This window comes from Pelodiscus sinensis, chromosome 10 (genome assembly GCF_049634645.1).
Source record: "Pelodiscus sinensis isolate JC-2024 chromosome 10, ASM4963464v1, whole genome shotgun sequence".
Lineage (NCBI taxonomy): Eukaryota > Metazoa > Chordata > Testudines > Trionychidae > Pelodiscus > Pelodiscus sinensis.
In genome coordinates, this window is record NC_134720.1 from 52,171,086 (window position 1) to 52,189,521 (window position 18,436).

Sequence of the window (18,436 nt, forward strand, 5' to 3'; positions counted from 1 at the left end):
AGTTAGGGGAATTAGCGCCTATCTATGCCGTATGCTCTAGAGAACTGACTGGGGTTTTGAGGTCACCCTGTTACAGAGCAGTTCAAATGAAAATCACACGATATCTTTTGAACCTGTTCCTTCCAGCTAGCCCCATGTTATTAAAAAAAAAATCTGGCCCCATTTTATTTTCTTACATTTCTAAGGCCTATCCTTTCTAGGTGTTCACTTATTTGGCGTGTACCTACTAGGGATGTAAAATCCCATTTAATTGGTTAACTGGTTAAATGTGATGTTAAACTAGTTAACTGATTAAAGAGGAAGTGGGGGGGCACTCCAGCTTTGGGGGGGACGACATTCCAGACCAGCTGGGCTGGAGTGTCCCCTCCATAGCTGGGGTGGAATGGTCCCCAACTGGAGGCGAGGGAGTTAATTCCTTTGCTCATGTGGTTTGTACCATGTGGCTCCTGGGATTTGAGGGGGAGGAGGGGATAGATAAAGATCAAACAGCACCAAAGTTCTTTAGCACAGGGGAGGGAGGCAGCCTGTGGTCACCGCTCAGGTCGGAGGCATGTGGCATGACTCCTTCCCTGCGGAATAGCACCTTTCGTTGGACCCAGTCCTGTACGGAGCGAGCAGTTGTAAGTCAGTCCTGGTAAAGCCATTGTGGTGAGCGTACCTTGTAGGAGGCACTGGGCATTTTGTAGACCCCTAGGGCTGGCAGAGACCTCAGGAGTCATCCAGTCCAGCCCCCTGTCCAAAATCATCCAGGACCAACCCCAACTCAATCAGCGCAGCCAGGGCTTGGTCCAGCCGGGACTGAAACACCTCTAGAGATGGAGATTCCACCTCCTCCCTAGGGAATCCATCCCAATACTTCACCCCCCGCCTAGGGAAATCGTTCTTCCTAATGTCCAACCTAGACCTCCCCCACTGCAACGTGAGACCCTTGCCCCTCGTTCTGCCACCTGCCCCCACTGAGAACAGCCTCTCCCCATCCTCTGTGGAAGCCCCCGTCAGGGAATTGAAGGCTGCTCTCATTTCTCAGCATCAGGCTCACGTCTTATCTGACTTCAGGCTTTTGGAGATCAGTGGTGGTGAGGAAAGAACTCTTCAGGGACTGGGTGTGCTACTCAGCTTGCTGAAGTCCCGCCGGTCAGTTTCAGCAGCCAGCCCATCCCAACCCAATAGCTCAGCTGTATATGAAAATAAGAATGTTAGACTTTGAGGATCCAGGAGAGAAGGCAGGTCCATAGAGACTCTTCATCCCACCATGATTCGTGCCCTTTTTATTGCTCTGTTGTCTCAGCAAAGCTCCCCAATTATTTCCTCAGGGACCTCGATTTGTTTTGGTTTCAACAATCTAGTGTGGGTGGCACTGGGAACTGGCTGATTGCTGTCCGCTCAAAGAAGCCCTCCCGGTCATCTTGCCCGAATTTGTTCTTCCGTTCTCATGTGCCCCTCTTTCTGCTGTGAAACTGGAAACTCAAGAGCGGCAGTTTCCATTGTGTCTCGGATATGTTTCAGTCTCTCACTCGCTGGCCTCCAAACAACTTCAGAGGGTTGTTTAATTTTCTTAAGGCTTGAGAGGTGCACAGTTTACACAACAATGAGCAGTTCTGTGGCTCCTTAGAGACTTACAAATATATTAATAATATTTGTGGGTAAAACCCACTTCCTCTGATGAATTGGAGTGGAAATTACAGAATCTAGTGTATATATAACAGCGAAAGCAGTTACCTGTTGATTGTAGGCTTAATGAAGCTAATTAAGTGAGGCTAGATGTGTTCCCTATGTAACATTTGATGTGAAGATGCAAATAATAAAGGTGGGGGAAATTGCCTTTGTAGCGTGTTAACCAGTTAGAATCTCTATTCAAGCCCAAGTTGATAGTGTCAGACTTTTAAATTAACTCTGGCTCTGCAGTCTCTCTCTGTAATTGGGTAGTGAAATTCCTTTGTAGACGAACAGCTACTTTTAAATCCATGATTGAGTGATGCCTGAATGGCAGCGCAATTCTTTAGAAAACCTGGCCCTAAGTGACGGTGGCTTATTTGTTCTGTGTTGAGTTTCTCAGTGGTGGCTTGTAAGTCAGGACTTTTCTTGTTCCATGAGACCTGGTCTAAGGTCTGGAAAACACAAGCAGAAGTCACCATGTTCTTCTTGGTGGTGCTTCCCCTGTGCACTAGTATCTCCAGATCTCCTTTTTCTTTGTCCTGTTCAGCACTTCTGGGCACTGTTCAAGGCAGGATCTTCGCTGGAAGGCTCAGAAAACTTTCACTAATGGAACCAGTTTCTGGTGGTGGTTCTTCATTTGGATGCCTTGGTGCCCAGATTCTGCTGCAGCTCTACCGAGCTGGTGTTGCTCTTGCTATCTCACTGCCAATTTTATCCCTGTCTTTTATTCTCTCTCCCCATGGCACTTACCGAATCATCAAGAGGCCATGGAACAACAAGTCAGCACAGAAGGGTGTTGTGTAAGAGGAGCTTTATTTGCCCAAGGCAGGAAGAATACATAGCGACTGTGTGGAAGGTGGGAGCCAGCAGCTGAAGTCTGCCGCATCGTAGCGCTTGCTCACATACCAGAATTCTCTATAGGCTGTCTCAGACCTCAGGCCGTTTACAGATTAAATCCTGCGCTGTGTTAACGTGACTGGGAACCACGGCAGAAGCGGTGCTCTTGCAGTCGGTCCTAATTCCCCACCCTGTGTATTAGACATGCCAAAACCAGGAAGGGCCCAGCAGCGCTAACGCGGAACCAATGGTGGTTTCTTGTAAATTCCCCCCCCCAGATAAGTGCCAGCTGTCTGCCCAGATGCCTTGCCCCAGTCACATGGCTGTTGGGTTTAGTTCTTTACCTAAACTTCCATGAAAACAAAAGAGAGAAGAGAATTTAATTTTCTTGCTCTTAACCATCTCCAGGGACACACCATAATAAACCATTTTCCCTGGCACCTTACTATGCTGTGTTCTCATTGCACGTTGTAAGATTCCGGTGCAGTGCCTGGCATTTTAATAAGCTCAGCCCGAGGGCAGGAACATTCCCATTCCAGGTGGGCCTGATCCGGAGAGGTGTGATAATTATTAAAGTCAGTGCTAGCAGCAGGGCTGCTGCATCACCGTGGGTGGGCCCTTTTTACCATGCCACTTGTATTCTGTTCCACACCTCCTCATTCCTCTGGGCCCAGCCTTCTGCAAAGAACCAGCGCCCTCCTTAGGAGTAGCTACACAATCATTTTCTCTCTGCCATCGTAGACACAATTCTGCCCAGAATAACATGTCTTAAAAAAAAGGTCGTAATCCTGCTTTCACTGAAGTCAGAGGGATATCTCCTATGGACTTATAGGATCAGGTCTGCAGTCTCAAAAGATACTCAGTGCCTGGCTTATATGTGCAGTACTGTGTGTATAGAATAACAGCCATTGGGGGAGGAGACTCGCTGCATTTGTGTTGGAAGACAAGTACCGGCAATAGATCTCCAGGATAGAAGAACGTTTTCCTTTTGCTGTGTCGCAGTAACACTCTCATTCTGTTCACTGTTCTGTACTCAGCACAGTGGTCTCTGTTCTGCACTGAAATTGGAACAGAGACTTTGGGAGACTTCTGTTTGCTTGCCCCATGGTCTCCTGCTGCGTACCTTTTCCTTCCCTCCCTATTATGTGCAAAGGGAGAACTGAGGCACAGGGAAATTAAGTGAGTTGCCTCAAGAGATCTCTGGCTGAGATGGATTTCGAGGGGGGGGGGGAGAAGGAAAGCTCAAATTCTTCTTCGAGAGGCGTCCCTGTGGGTGCTCCACCTTAGGTGCGTAAACGCCGCCGCACCTCTCGTTGGAGACTTCAGGTAGCTATGCCAATGGTCGGCTGCAGATGCGAGACGCCGGCATGCAACATTTGAAATGGCTGCCCTGCATGCAGAGCCAACCGTCTCTTCAGTTCCTTTTTTTACCGCCGCCGGCTTCGGTCGCAGCTTAGCAGTCGCCCTCATTCTTAGCTACTTATAGTTAGTTAGATCACAGTAATACTAAAGGTAAATATTAACTCTGTTATTTTTTTGTCTTACTCTATAGAAAAAATGTTTTTTTTCCTCCGGGTTTTCCTGTTCCAGTTAGATTCAGTATAGATACTTAACTGTTGGGGTGTCACTTGGCAGAAGCCATCCTAAAATGTTCTTTGACTGGGGAGTGCATGGCCTGCTGGGATTTAAGTGGTGTGCGAGCTGCAGGCTATCCATTCGCATATGGGATGCACGCTCCGAGTGTGTCCGCTGTTTGGGTGAAGAGCACTCTATGGATCAGTACCCTCATTGCAGGAAATTCACTGCAAGAACGAGAAAGGCCAGAGAACTCCAGCTAAAAATGACACAGCTGGAGAAGACTGCTTGTCCTGGCTCAGACCCTGAGCACGGCACCCCTCTCAGGCAGGCATCCCCTGGGACGGCATTGGAGAAAGGGGCTCCCATTAGGTCGAGCCCAAAGAGACCGTGAAAGGGTCCAGGTGCCCAAAACTAAGTCCCATTCCTCCTCAGGAACCAACTCTCCTTCGAGGAAGCTCACTCTCCATAAAAAGTTTGCCATGGCACCCACAGTGTCTAAGATGCTGGAAAAACAGGCAGCTAATGGGGCCAGCACCAATAAGAGCCAAGACCCCAAGGAGAAGCTTCGTCCTTCCTCCTCCTCCAAAGCACCAATGGAGCCGAAACAAAAAGGCTCCACGTCGGCACCTGTTAATGCTGCCCAGAATCACGTTTGGTTTTTTTTTGCAACAGCGTCACACTGTTGACTCATATTTAGCTTGTGATCCAGTATGTCCCCTAGATCCCTTTCTACAGGACTCCTTCCTAGACAGTTGCTTCCCATATTGTATACGTGAAACTGATTGTTCCATTCCTAAGTGGAGCACTTTGCATTTGTCCTAATTGAATGTCATCCTATTGACCTCCGACCATTTCTCCAGTTTGTCCAGATTGTTTTGAATTATGACCCTATGCTCCACAGCACAACCCCGCCCAGTTTGGTATCATCTGCAGACTTAATAAGCGTCCTCTCTATGCCATCATCTAAATAGTTGATGAAGATATTGCACAGAACTGGTCGCACGACTGATCCCGGAAGAGCTCCACTTGTTATGCTTTTCCAGCATGATTGTGAACCACTGAGAACTACTCTTTGAGAACTGTTACCCTGCCGTTTTGCACCCACCTTACAGTGTCCATAGTTTTATTGATAAAAAGGTCATGCAAGACTCTATCAATTCTCTCTTAGACTGTGTCTACACTGGCATGAATTTCCGGAACTGCTTAAAACGGAATACTATTCCGTTTTCAGTTTTTCCGGAAAAGGAGCGTCTACATTGGCAGGCTGCTTTTCCGGAAAAGCCCTTTTTCTGGAAAAGCATCTGTGGCCAATGTAAAAGCGCTTTTCCAGAAAAGAGCCCCGATCGTCATTTTCGCGATCGGGGCTTTTTTCCGGAAAAGACTACTGGGCTGTCTACACTGGCCCTTTTCCGGAACAGTGTTCCGGAATAAGGATTTATGCCCGAGCGGGAGCAGCGTAGCTTTTCCGGAATAGTGGCTGATTTTGTACAGTAGAGCGTCGTTGCTTTTCCGGAAATTCAAGGGCCAGTGTAGACAGCTCGCAGCTTATTCCGGAAAAGCGGCTGATTTTCCGGAATAAGTGGTCCAGTGTAGACACAGCCTTACAGTCTAGGTATACCACAACTACCACTTCCCCTTTATCCATAAGACTCGTTGTCCCATCAAATAAAGCTATCATGGTGGTTTGAGATGTCCTGTTCTTTACAAATCCCTGCTGATTAAAATCCCAACAGATGGCAAAACTTTACAAAATGAAAATCTAGTAAAAATTCATAGGGTCTCATCCGCTTGTCTGTGTGGCCCCTCTGCCTCACCGTTTCAACCTCTTTGTTACGGATAGCGGGTGTGCAAAAGTATAACAAGTCAGAGGGTTGTGGTGCCATCACAATGAGAGATGGGTGCCTCTTCCCCCAGAGTGCAAACCAGTGCCTTGTTTTCTCTGTCAGATGCACTCTGGACTTGCTTCACAAAATTAGCCACCTCCCTCATGACGGAGCATCACCGGAGATGTTATAATTACTGCTATTGATGCCTTTTCCTTATATTCTGCCCCCCTGGAGGAATGTACTACCAGCAAAAGCAGGAGCATTTAATACGGAAATTTAATAATAGAAACTAATTGAAAGAGTGAGAACCAAAGCAGATGTTTCTCTCTTTCCACAGTCTTTTCTTTCTTATTTTCTTAATCTCGTTTCTTTTGGGTGACCCTTGTGGAGGCAATGCATAACAAGAGGAACATGTGCAATTTTTTTAGCCCATTCCTGTCCATTGAACTTTTTTTTGGCTGGAGAAGTGGGTAGATTCCAAGCAGATATAGTCAGTGCTGGGTCCGTGAAATCTTCATCCCTGCTGCCATGGATCTGCCTGCTCTTGATTTGCGGCGCAGTCCCTATGTTCTTGTGCATGGAGTTTCTTGAGCTGAGCCTGTTGGTTTGTTCTGCGTCTGCTGGGGCCTAGGAATATGAACAGTCAGGCTCACTTTTCCTTGAACCCAAAGCAATGTCAGGAGTCTTGGGGGCTAGCGCTACCGTCCACAGCTCTATCTGCTTTTTGAAGCCTGTGTCTGGGTTTCCTGGGGTATGTGCTTGGCATGTTAATGTGTCTTCCACCTACCCTGGGATACTGGTGGAGCATAGAAGCTAAACAGAAAGTGGTTTCTACGTGGATGGGAGGTGGGAAAAGACGAATCCAGGGTGGCATTGGAGAGCCAGTAAGTTAGACTCAGCTCTGTGTATTTGACGTGACCCATACTGAAGGGACCACTGTGACTGTCCAGCTCAGGAGTGGCCAACCCATTAAACGAAGAGAGCCGAAACAGGGTGGGAAAAAATGCGAAGAGCCGCACCAGAATTGTTGAGCAAAGGAAAAAAGACGCAGCCCTCTAAAAACTGCGGGTTAGGCTCTTTTGGTCACATCAGGCGCCCAGCAGCTGCCGCCATCTTGCCGATGTCATTTTGCCATGCCGGATGTTTGTAAGGGCACGTGGGGCAGCTTTGTGAGCCGCACGTTCAGGGGTGAAGAGTCGCAGGTTGTTCATTCACCCCTGGTCTAGCTGATCAGAGGACGTTCTGCTGTTGGCCGTGCTGTCTTTTGCATGAGACCTACAGAGGAATTCCTGACCAGCTGTGTTACCGCTTTGGACGAGCAAGAGAGTTTCCCATCCTAGCCTGTCTATTCTGCCTCCTTAGATCTTCCCAGTAGTTCCAAACCAGGTACATCTCTCTCACACTCTCGTGTCTTATAAGCTGTTCAGACAGCTGCTGCGTTTCCCCCCAAAGGGGGCAGCTTCTCCGTGATGAAACTGGTGACTTTATTTTGGGCCACAACCTGTGGGAGGTTGAGCAACCTGTCGCTCGCACGACACGCTCAGCATCTTCCCAGGATCGGGGCCGTGCTCTGTAAACTACTTTGGGTTCCTATGGATGGGAAAATAGAGATGTGCGATATTATTACCGCTCCTGCTGATGCTAATCACACCCTGCTAACGTATTTCATTCTCACTACGCTTAAGCAAGCCCCCAAATTAGCTCTTGCCTTTTATAGTGTGTGAGCTTCTCTAAGAGGAACTGTGTTTTGGAAGAAAGATTAACTCTTTATCCATGTTATTCTCCCAGTGAAAGAAGCCCACAGAAGAAATGAAACCTATTCATGGATTTATTAGTCGTTGTGGAAGCTGCATCACATAGGATAGGGGTGGGGAACCTAGGACCCGGGGGCCAGATGTGACCTTGGCTTGCCTGGATCCGGCCCCCCAAGCCTGGGGCTCCCTCCCAGTGTTAGGGAGCCTGCATTGGCGCTCTAGTTCCCCGTTTACCCCGCCACCTCCCTGTGGAGCTGGAGCACACAAAATCTATTAGCCCGGGTCCTCCTAGGTTCTGGTGTGTGAGGGGAATGTGGGAAGCATCTTTCTCCTCCTCAGTCAGGGGCCACGTCTGTGGGGTGCTTTTTTTGGGGGTGTTTTTTTGGCTTCTCACCTGTGTGCGGCCCCCGACTGATTTTTCTGTGGGTCCACGGCTCCTGCCCCGAAAAAGGTTCCTCACTCCTGGTGTAGGGACCATTGCAAAATAAAGGCCACAAAATTACCAGTGAATCAAACCTCTCGTTCCCTTTGTGGCAGCTCTGTCACCATCAGCATTTGAGGTCTTTCAGCGCCAGAATGATCATCAAGAAGCGAGGGGTTCGGAGGAGGGGCTTCCTGGCGGTCAGCACCGGTTCTGAGCAATCCGTAGGTCTCCACTGCCTCTTCTCGCGTAACATTCTCCTCCCTATTGGGTGAGAACCCCATGGAACCATTTGGCCAGTTGGGCTGGTTCTCACAGCAGTGGAGTTAAATCGGTCTTGAGCAGCTTGGACTGTGCTGGTTGGACCTCCCTGGTCTGGCATCCTCGGGACCTGACTGGTCCTGGATGAGGGATTTTGCTCGATTGGGGGAGGTCATTTCTGCTCCCCCTGCTACCTGTCCCCCTCAGCCGTGAACCTGCAACATGCCTGCTGGTCCCCATCCCTCCTTGCCTGCCATGCCGGGGGTAGCTACTCAGCTGTGGCACTCTGGGCCCCGCTGAAGCTCCTGGTGCCACTGAGCAGCCCTGCTGTGGCGTACTGGGCTCCCAGCCCCCCCCCAAGAAGCCCAGCTGGAGTTCTCCGGGCACCAGCTCTCGACCGGGGCACTCTGGTTCTTCAGCATCCGTGGTCCTACTGGACTGTGGATGTTGCCAGGTGAGAGAGTATTAGTGTACAGAGCTTCAGCTGTGCTGTGTAAGTCTGAGGCCTGGTTCTGGTGGGTGCCTTTCCTCATCTGAAGCAGCCCCTGTGCCGTGAGGCCTGTAAAACCCTTCACAAGAGATAGGCCGCTGATTGCATTGGGACGCCCACCTCTCACGCCGAGTAGCGTCTCATTGTTCTCTTGAGCGCCCGCTGTCTTTCTGTCTGTACGCACTTGTTGTCTTTTGTCATATTGCCACACTGTGAACTCTTTAGTCTGGTCTATACTACATGGGAAGATCGAAGTAAGATACACAACTCTAGCTGGGTAGCTGGAGTCAACGTGTCTTAAATCCCCATCCACACAGCGCAAGGTCAACGGGAACAAATGCTTCCTTCACCTTCCTTTATTTCTCGTGAGGAGCAGGAGTACCGGTGCCGACAGCGGCACCTCTGAGTTCGATTTAGCAAGTCTGTACTAGACCCGCTAAATCAAACCCCGGAAGATGAACCGCGGCAGAAGCTGTAGTCAATCATCCGTGTAGTGTAGATGTATCCTTTGGGGAAGAGCGGTCTTTGAATTCTGTGTTTGTACAGCTTCTAGCACAACAGGCCCCTGGTATATGAATGTGATTGCTGGAAACTATGAGAATGCCACTCGGTAAATAGTTCCATTGGTCCCATTGTTGTGTTATCAGAATAGGGCATGACTCAGTGTGAGTGATGGTGTCAGCATGTAGCCATTAGATCTAGATGAATGGGCAGGTCTAATGCCTTTGGCTTTGCTTTCAGGCTAACGTTTTCTTCTTTGAAATATCACCGTAGGTAATGGTACTGGGCACGAGGAGACATGAAACCAGGTGCATAAAAGCTACAGCAGAGACAATATAGTCAACGCTAGTTCACAAAATGTCAAGTCACGCAAGCTGATTTCGCTGATGATTTTTACTGCGTTTGGTTAGAATGATAAATGATCACCTTTTGGAGGCTTTAGGGGCACAGACCCACTTGCTACTTGCATTCAGATCTAGCTGTGGTTTTCACTGTGGTGAACATAATTGCACTTTTTTGTTTGGTTTAAGAGAGCCAGCATTCTGTTCTTTGGCAGGTAGATTTTTTTTCCAAGCTGTGTTTTCTCTTTTCTTTCTCCTTTCCTATGTCTCTCTTTCTCTGTTTTGTTTCAAGATGCTATATTTAATCCCCCCCCCCATCATTATTTTGAGCTTTGAATAGTGATTCATCTATGCAGTGGCCTGTTCCGTGAACCACAATCGTTTGGGTAGAAAAAAGAAAGGAGGAGGTGGGGGGGGGGGGGGGGAGAGAGAGAAGAAATGGGTTGATCTGACACACTCTGGTGGAAAGAACCCATCTTTTTATAACTCAAATTGCAAACATCTGGCATTTATTATATTAAATCTACTTTTGAAAAAGATAAAGTTTGCTCTGTATATTTATAAAGGCTGTTGTGCCTAATTGAAGTAAAAGAGCAATGTTAAAGCTGAAATAGATTTAATTCAAGGAAGCGGCACTTGTCCACTTTGTTTTTAATCTAAAAGATTTAATACATTACTAATACGTTAATAGCATAGCAACTGTTATGTGACAATTAACAAGCAAGTAAAACTTCCTTTGTTGCTCTTGTTCACTCAATGTACCTATTTCAGCCCTGTAAATTAACTGTTATACTAAAAGGTTGTATACAATATATATAGTTTCCCCTCCCTTCCTAAAGATTTTTACATTGCCAAAGAGTGTGGTAAGTCAGGGAAACCAATAAATGTCTATTGGGTTATGTAATAGCTGCTCTAATAAAGGTTAGAAGAATGAATGAGCAGCTTTTGAAGCCTCAAAAACAGTATTTGTGGCCAAAGAAAAGGCCTTTTTGCATTACCAATTGGACTAGAAAATAGGGCATGCAATGTTCTCTGAAAGGAAGTACATTGAGGGAGCTGGGATAGATCGCTTAGTGGTGTGTTAATGGGATACAGAGGGTTTGGGCCTAGCCCACATTGAGTGCGGCTGAGTTGTTAGCCTGGAATGATTATGCAGAGGCCTGTGTGGAATGAACTCTGGGTCTTGGGAATTTTGTCCCCGCACAAACCGCTAACCGGTTAACTATTCCGGGTGGGTGTGTCTGTGTCTGCGAAAACAGCGAGGAGCCTTGTGGTACTTTTAAAGACTGTCAGATTTATTTGGGTGCATTGGACGAAGTGGGTCTTTACCCGCGAAAGCTTGGACCCGAATTAATCTGAGAGTCTTGAAGGTGTCACAGGACTCCTCGTTCTTCTTTAATTGGCGGCCATGTTGGAAGGGCTCCGCAGACTGGCCGAGGTTTGAATAGGCGGTAGAGACTCACCCCCACACGGGGAGTGGAGGTTTGCCCACGTGAGCATTTCAGAGGCCACCGGGCCGAATGCTGGAGCGCGAGAGGTCCGGTCAGGGTTCCGTTGACAGGAGTTGATCTAAGCCGTGAGGGTAGAATGTAGAACAACTTCTCAGCACCAGAAACCCCGATCTCCCGTTGAAATCAGTAGGAGTCTTGTCATTGACTTCAGCTGGTCTTTGCTGGCACCATGGGCAGAGCTGTCCTGTCCGCAGAACAAATGGGGGTGGCCGCTCCAACCGTTGCAAAGACAGGAGGGACCAGGGCGTTACGGGGGTGTGGCATGGCTGCAGCAGCCTGTTTCGTCCGCCACACTGCACTGCCCTCCTGGCCCGCTGTGATTGGCTTCTCTGTGGCGTTGGGAAGCGCTGTGCCCTGCTCCGGTGTGCTCTGAGAAGCCGTAGAGGAGCAGTAGAGAAGCAAGGCACAGCAAGGCTGGAAAGGGCAGCATGGCAGCATGGAGCTAGGCCGCTCTGGCTCCTGACGCCCACGTGGGGAAGGTGGGGAGGTGACCCCTTCTGCCACCGTGCCAGACTCCTGTATTCCGAGGGCTGCGTTGCTTAGGGAAAGGGGTAAGGGGCTGGAACAGGGGTGGGCTTGGGATGGAGTTGGATGGGGCCTACAGCAGGGGGATTTCCCCAGGTCCTGCACCGCTCTCCGGTTGGCTCCAACCATGGGTGTAATGGCTAATTCTGAAGCCTATGCACAGATCTGTGAGTGCCGACTGGAGAGTATTACCATACCCTCTTCGAATACTTGGAAAGTGCTTCACATTTTTTAGAGAGAAAAGTGAAGTAGCGGAGAGGTGACGACAAGGGGTGACCTCCATGTAACAAGGTCAGACTAACCGAGGAAAATGCAGGATGAATATCCAGAAGAGTCCCCTAGCTGCGAGAGCCATTAAATAGCAGAGTAGCATCTGTTAAGGGGCATAGCCTACTAACGAGGAGAAGAAAATCTTGATGAAGTGGAGATAAGAAATAGTCAAATGAAAGAATCTCATTCAGTGACAACATACAATGGGAGACAGCTAAATATTGACAGATTTTACAAGCCCTTATATGCAAAGCTAAGATGTCTATATACTAAGCTGAGTGAACTTGCGTGCCTCATAGAATGTCTATCTCTATGGACAGAAATTCCATGTATAGCAGTGGGAATAATCAGCCGACCATCTCCTCCGAATGGTGACATGGACTGAAAAATGCTCATGGAAATTGGAGAGGCTACAAAAACAGAAAACCCAATAATGACGGGGGATTTCAGCGATCTCTACACGGCAGGATGTGATGCAGCATAAAATTTCTACAGGTGGAATCTATCTAGTCTGGCACCCTCGGGGCCTAACTGGTGCCAAACCTGAGAATTTGCCAAACCACAAGAGGTCAATATTGTCTAGCCACATGACCAACACTTCCACTGTTTACTGGGCTCAGAGAAGACATTTAGGGGTCAATTAGAGCTAAATAGAAGCACAGAACACACAGAGCCAGGACTGGTGGCTGTAAACAAACTTTATGGGGCCGTCGGAAAGTTGGCCGCACCCATGCGAATGGGCATCTGGCTATCTGAAATCATGCCGGACCATGGATGTTGCCGGACCAGAGAGTGCCAGCACTAGAGAGGTTCAGCCTGTAGACATCTTAACAACAGTTAGTCGTGAGCAGCCAGGCCTGGAATCCACAAAGGGAGAAGCCATTCCTGACTTATTTCCAAGTGAAGCTCTGGATCTGGTCCAGGAGGCGAATATAGATGAACTGCTTGTAAATAGTGGCTGTAATGTAATTACGTTTAACAGGAGGTGGGATACTACTCAAGAAATCCACTTTGGTCGCATTTGACTTCAAAAAGGGGAACTACTCCAAAACGAGGAGCCTAGTTAAACAGAAACTAAGAGTGAGGTACCTACAAGCTTCATGGAAACTTCTGTAAAGCACCAAAATAGAGGATCAAACTGTGTGCACCTCAAATGAAAAAAAAAACAATTAAAAAGTAAGCGGGCCCAAAACCCTGCTACCCTGCCTCTGTCACAGAATAGAAAAGGGGGTTAGAGATACACGAGCATCTTTAAAAGTTGTAAGTCAAATCCTGCTGAGGAAAATGGGAAGGAACATAAACTCTGGCAAGGCAAGTAAAAAAATATCATCAAGCAGACCAAAAAGGAATTTGAGGAACAAGTAGTAAACGACCCCAAAATGAGCAGCAAAATGTTTGTAAGTACATCAGAAGCAGGAGATCTTTCGTAATGCAGAGACATGCATAGCTGTGTCCCCCATGGATCTGCACTAGGACCAGTGTGGTTTAATATATTCATAAATGATCTGTAAAAGGTGGGAAATAGTGAAGTGGCAAAGTTTGCAGATGATACAAAATTACTAAGAGTAGTTAAGTCCAAAGTTGACAGCAAACAGTTACAAAGAGATCTCCCAAAACTTGGGTGATTGGGCAGGAAAATGGCAGATGAAATGGCAGTGTTGATAAGTACAAAGCTATGCATGTTAGAAAATATAATCCCAGCTACATACACAAAATGATGGGGTCTAAATGAGCTGTTATCACTCAAGAATGAGATCTTAGTCATTGTGGATGGTTCTCTGAAAACATCTGCTCAATCTGCAGCAGCAGTCAGAAAAGCAAACAATGTGGGGAAACCATTACGAAAAGGATAGATAATAGGAGAGAAATGATCTAATGCCATTATATAAATCTGTGGTACCTGGTGGATTGAATACAGTTCTGGTAGCCCCCCTTCCCTCCCCCTCAAAAAACACCATTCAAATTGTGAAAAGTACAGAAAAGGGCAACAAAAATTATTAGAGATATGAAACAGCTTCCATATGAGGAGAGATGAAAAAGACTGAGAATATTCAGAGAAGAAAAAGAGATGACTAAGGGGGTTATGACAGACATCTGTAACATCATGAAAGAGGTGCAGCAAGTGAATAATGAAGTATTATTTACCCCTTCACGTAACACAGAACCATTGATCACCCAATGGAACTAATAGGAAACAGAATGCAAAAAACCAAAGGGAAATATAGGTTAAACCTCCTTACTCCAGCACTCTCAGGACCTGACCGGTGCCGAACCAGAGAATTTGCCAGACCATGGGAGGTCAGTATTGTCTAACAGCATTACTAACACTGCCACAGCTTGCTGCGCTCTTAGAAGACATTGAGGGGTAAATTGGAGCTAAATAACAGCACAGAACACTGAGAGCCAGGACTGGTGGCTGCAAACAAACTTTATGGGACTGTGGGAAACTTGGCCACACCCATGATAAGTGGACAGCCGGCGAACTCAAATCATACTGTGCCATGGATGTTGCTGGATGAGAGAGTGCTGGACTAGAGGTTCAACCTGTGGAACTCATTTCCAAAGGGTGCTGTGAAGGGCAGAAATATAACGGGGTTCAAACAAGAGATAGGTAAGTTCATGGATGATAAGTCCATCAATGACTATTAGCCAACGTGGTCAGGAATGCAACCCCATGCTCTGAGTGTCCCTAAATATCTGATTGCCCAATGCTGAGACTACATACAGTACAGGGGATGGATCAATCAGGAATTGTCCTATTTGTTCATTCCCGCTGAAGAATCGCCAGACAGGACACTGGGCTAGATGGACCTTTGGCCTGGCTGAGTCTGGCTGCTCTTATGCTTTGATAGTCCTCTAAGTGTCTCTGACAATCTTCAGTGATTGCTAAGGAAATAGGTTGGCCCCTAGTAATTGTAGTTTATGAATGGGGGAGAGAGAGAGAGAGAGAGAAAAGGGGTAATAATAGTTCCTAAATCCATTACCTGGGAGGAGAAGAAAAGGAGTGCTCCTCAAAAAGGCCCATTAACACTGCCTTGATTGATAAGTGAAGAAACGTGGACTGTAAAAGTCCTTTCTTCCCCTCTCCCAGGGCTGTGATTTAAAATGTTTCAACACACACTTCCGAGCACGGAGGAGTAGAAGCCCCGGGTTATCCCACAAGCATCCGCAAAGGCCGCGTCCGTGTGTTAACGCAGCCCGTCGTTCTGTAAGGAACTCGGTGTTCGGGGATGAGCTATGTCAGTTTGTTGTCTGCGTGCTGTCTTTGCGAATCACAGTAATCGGGTCATAAGAGAAAGAGAAGTAATCGTGCGTCTCTTAGCAACCGGCCCCAGGAGAAAGAGACAATTACTCAAACCGACTATCCAGCCAGGGAAGTAGAAAGATGAAATTTTCGGAAAGTCTGCTGGCAAGTGCTCAGGGACATCGTACTTGTATGTGTTAGTTCCAATCATATCGACTACAAGGGTGGGGGGAGGGTTTTTTTGCCTTCTTTCTGGTAAACTTTAAAAATTGGCTGTAGAAAAATAGCAAGAGATGGATCACTGGATGGTTGCTGTTCTGTTTAATACCTCTGGGGCACCTGGCAGTGGCCACAGTCGGCAGACTGGACACGGAGCGAGATGGACCTTTGGTCTGATCCAATCCAGCTGCTCTTATGAGTGTTTCAGGGGACTAGTAAAAGGAGATATGAAGGCTTCAAGGTCTAAGCCTCTGGTCTGCATCTGTCCCATGCTTGTACAGGCCAAGAATTGATGTTATATCAGATGGCTTCTCGGTGGCCTTTGTGAAATCATTTTGGCTGGTCTCCAGTCCGCACAACAGGTGTTTACAACCATTAAAGTCACTGCTCAATCGGCGCACTTGTTCACAACTCAGCCAAGAGCATAACGTCGTGGAGGTCAAACTCTCCTTGCATCCTTAGTCCCCTTCTGGGTTAGAGGTGGAGGCCTCTTGCGAAGGCTGAGAATGCACCCTGCTTGCATGGGCATTCCCTGCTCTGAGCTTGTTCTACGGACAATTCGGCCGGGATACATTTCTGCGGAAGAATAAAAGCCGCTTTGGAAACATGGCCTCTAATTTGTGGGGCTTTCATTTTTTTGAGGCCCAGCCTTAGGCACTCGGGGCTTGATTTCGAGATGCTAAGCAGGCTTGCTCCAGTTGACTTTGGTGCTTAAGAAAACCAGCTCCTGGACATCTGAGATTAGAGACTGGAAAATTCTGACCCCAAAATTGTAAGGATGCCTGGAATGACCCTCAATAAAAGTAAAGCCTGAAATTCAGTCTCCTGTGGTTGATACCGGGAAGCTAAAGTTTAGGGGGGAAATGAGGCAGTGGTGGTAATACAAACAAGGAAAACACAAACTTTAGTGGACGGGTGGTTTGGCTTAGAGAATGGAAGGTCAGTGGACATGAATGAAGATGTCCATATGGGTAGGTGCTTTTGGGCATTTAGCATTTCAGTACACCTTGTGGCCAGGTTCTTCTCAGCCACCCAAAGCAATTGGCTTTAATGGGGTTGTTTTGGATGCGGACTGGTTGTAACGGAGATCAGAAACTGGATTCGATGTAGAAAGGATATTTTACATTCAATCTGTGGGTAACTACATTAAGCAGCATGAGGAATTATGATCATCATAATAAAATGAGGGATTTGTGTGTCATACACAGTAAGATAAGATTTTGTTGTGTGTGTTGCATGCTTAATGAGTGGGGTCCCAAAGACCTTTGTCAATACATAAGAACGGCCACACTGGGTCAGACCAAAGGTCCATCTAGCCCAATATCCTGTTTGCCCACAGTGGTCAATGCCAGATACCTCAGACGGAATGAACAGAACAGGGAATCTTCAAGTGATTCCTCCCCTTTCACCCATTCCCGGCTTGTGACAAACAGCGTCTAAGGACACCTTTCCTACCCATCCAGGCTAATAAGTATTGATGGACCTAACCTCCATGAATGTATCTAGTTCTTTTTTGAACCCTGTTAAAGTCCTGGCCGCCACAACATCCTCAGGCAAGGAGTTCCACAAGTTGACTGTATGCGGTATAAAGAAAAACTTCCTTTTATTTATTTTGTGTTGATGTGACTCTCTTTGCCCACCATGGAAATGCAGTCCCCTCTGCGATACAAGCTGGGAAAGAGAAGGAATCATTTTTAGGATAGTTAATCTGCTTGGCTTGGATGAGTGAGAACCTAAATCTGCACCTGGAAGTTAATGGGGCTACTCCCCATTCACAGCGTTGGAGCTGGGATCAGAATGCGTCTCTTGGTGGCCATCTATCTGACTGTCCGTTCCTCCGCTAGCAAGCATTGGAACGGTCACTTAGAACAGGAGTCGCTATTTTCTGGGTGGAGTAAGCAAGTTGAAATGTCCCAGAGAGCTATTAATATCGATGAACTCCTGGGGAGAGAGCTGCTAAAGTCTTCTCAGACTGGACAGACTTCCGAAATTTATCCTGGAAAGAATCAGTGAAAAATACCACCCGGCAGCTGTCCAGGATTAAAAGGTTAGGACTGGGGTCTGTTACAAACAGAGGCTGAAGGAACAGTATTAACCCAACAAGAGGGGCTGTTTCATTGTCACCTTGCAGCAAAGAAGAAGAAAAAAGACACCCTCTTAAAGTTGAATAATTGAAGAGTTTCCTTTGCTATTTTGGTGTCTGCCAGTAAGCGATGTTTCCTGGAAATTTTCCCCCAAATCTATAAATACTGCCCTTGGGACTTGCAGCGGTGACTCAGTTTGGGAAGTCAAGTGCCGTGCACTTCCTCAATGTTGCCAAGAGAACGCCCTGGGTGGAATGCAGCACTTCTGCAAAACGGTGAATTCTAGATTTGGTTTTTTTAAGAAGTGCAATAAAATCGAGCCTCATCTCAGCTTCTATTGCTCAAGCATACCTTCCTGTCGTGCTGATCTGTAAATGCGCCGAAACGCAGTTCTGCTCCGAAAAGTGACCACACTCAGGCATCTTGGTGGTCAGTGGTTATTTTCTCTCAGTGCTGAATGTCTCTGATTTTCTACCTGGTGGCCTTGAAAACTTAACTTGATCTTGGAGATTTTTTTCCTCGGTGCACGCAGTCGCCTAGGGTGCATGTTCTGCTCTGTAGCAGGAGAGGGCAAACTTTTTTGGCCTGAGGGTCATATCATGGTATGGAAAGTGCATGGAGGGCCATGAATTCTCACACAGGTTGGGGTTGGGGTGTAGGCTCCGGGGTGAGGCCAGAAATGAGACCAGTGCAGGAGCTGGATGGAAAGGTTCAGGGGGCAGGTGAGGGCTCTGGGTGGGGCTACAGGCTCTGGGGTGTGGCTGGGATAAGGTGTTTGGGGGGCAAGAGGATGCGTTGGATTGGGTAAGAGGCGTTGGATTGAGTAAGAGGCTGATTTTTCCTCCTGTGCTCTGGCATTGTAATTAAATCCATAGGTTCAATTTTCTTTATTCTTTCAGTGGAGTTAACCATACTCTG

At 47.4% G+C, this 18,436-nt stretch overlaps 1 protein-coding gene across 7 annotated transcripts in view; it reads left to right on the plus strand.

Annotated features, from left to right (window-relative positions):
* Window positions 1-18,436, plus strand: part of LPP (LIM domain containing preferred translocation partner in lipoma) — a 555,915-nt gene that overhangs the window by 259,706 nt on the left and 277,773 nt on the right. The gene's annotated exons all lie outside the window — the stretch shown is intronic.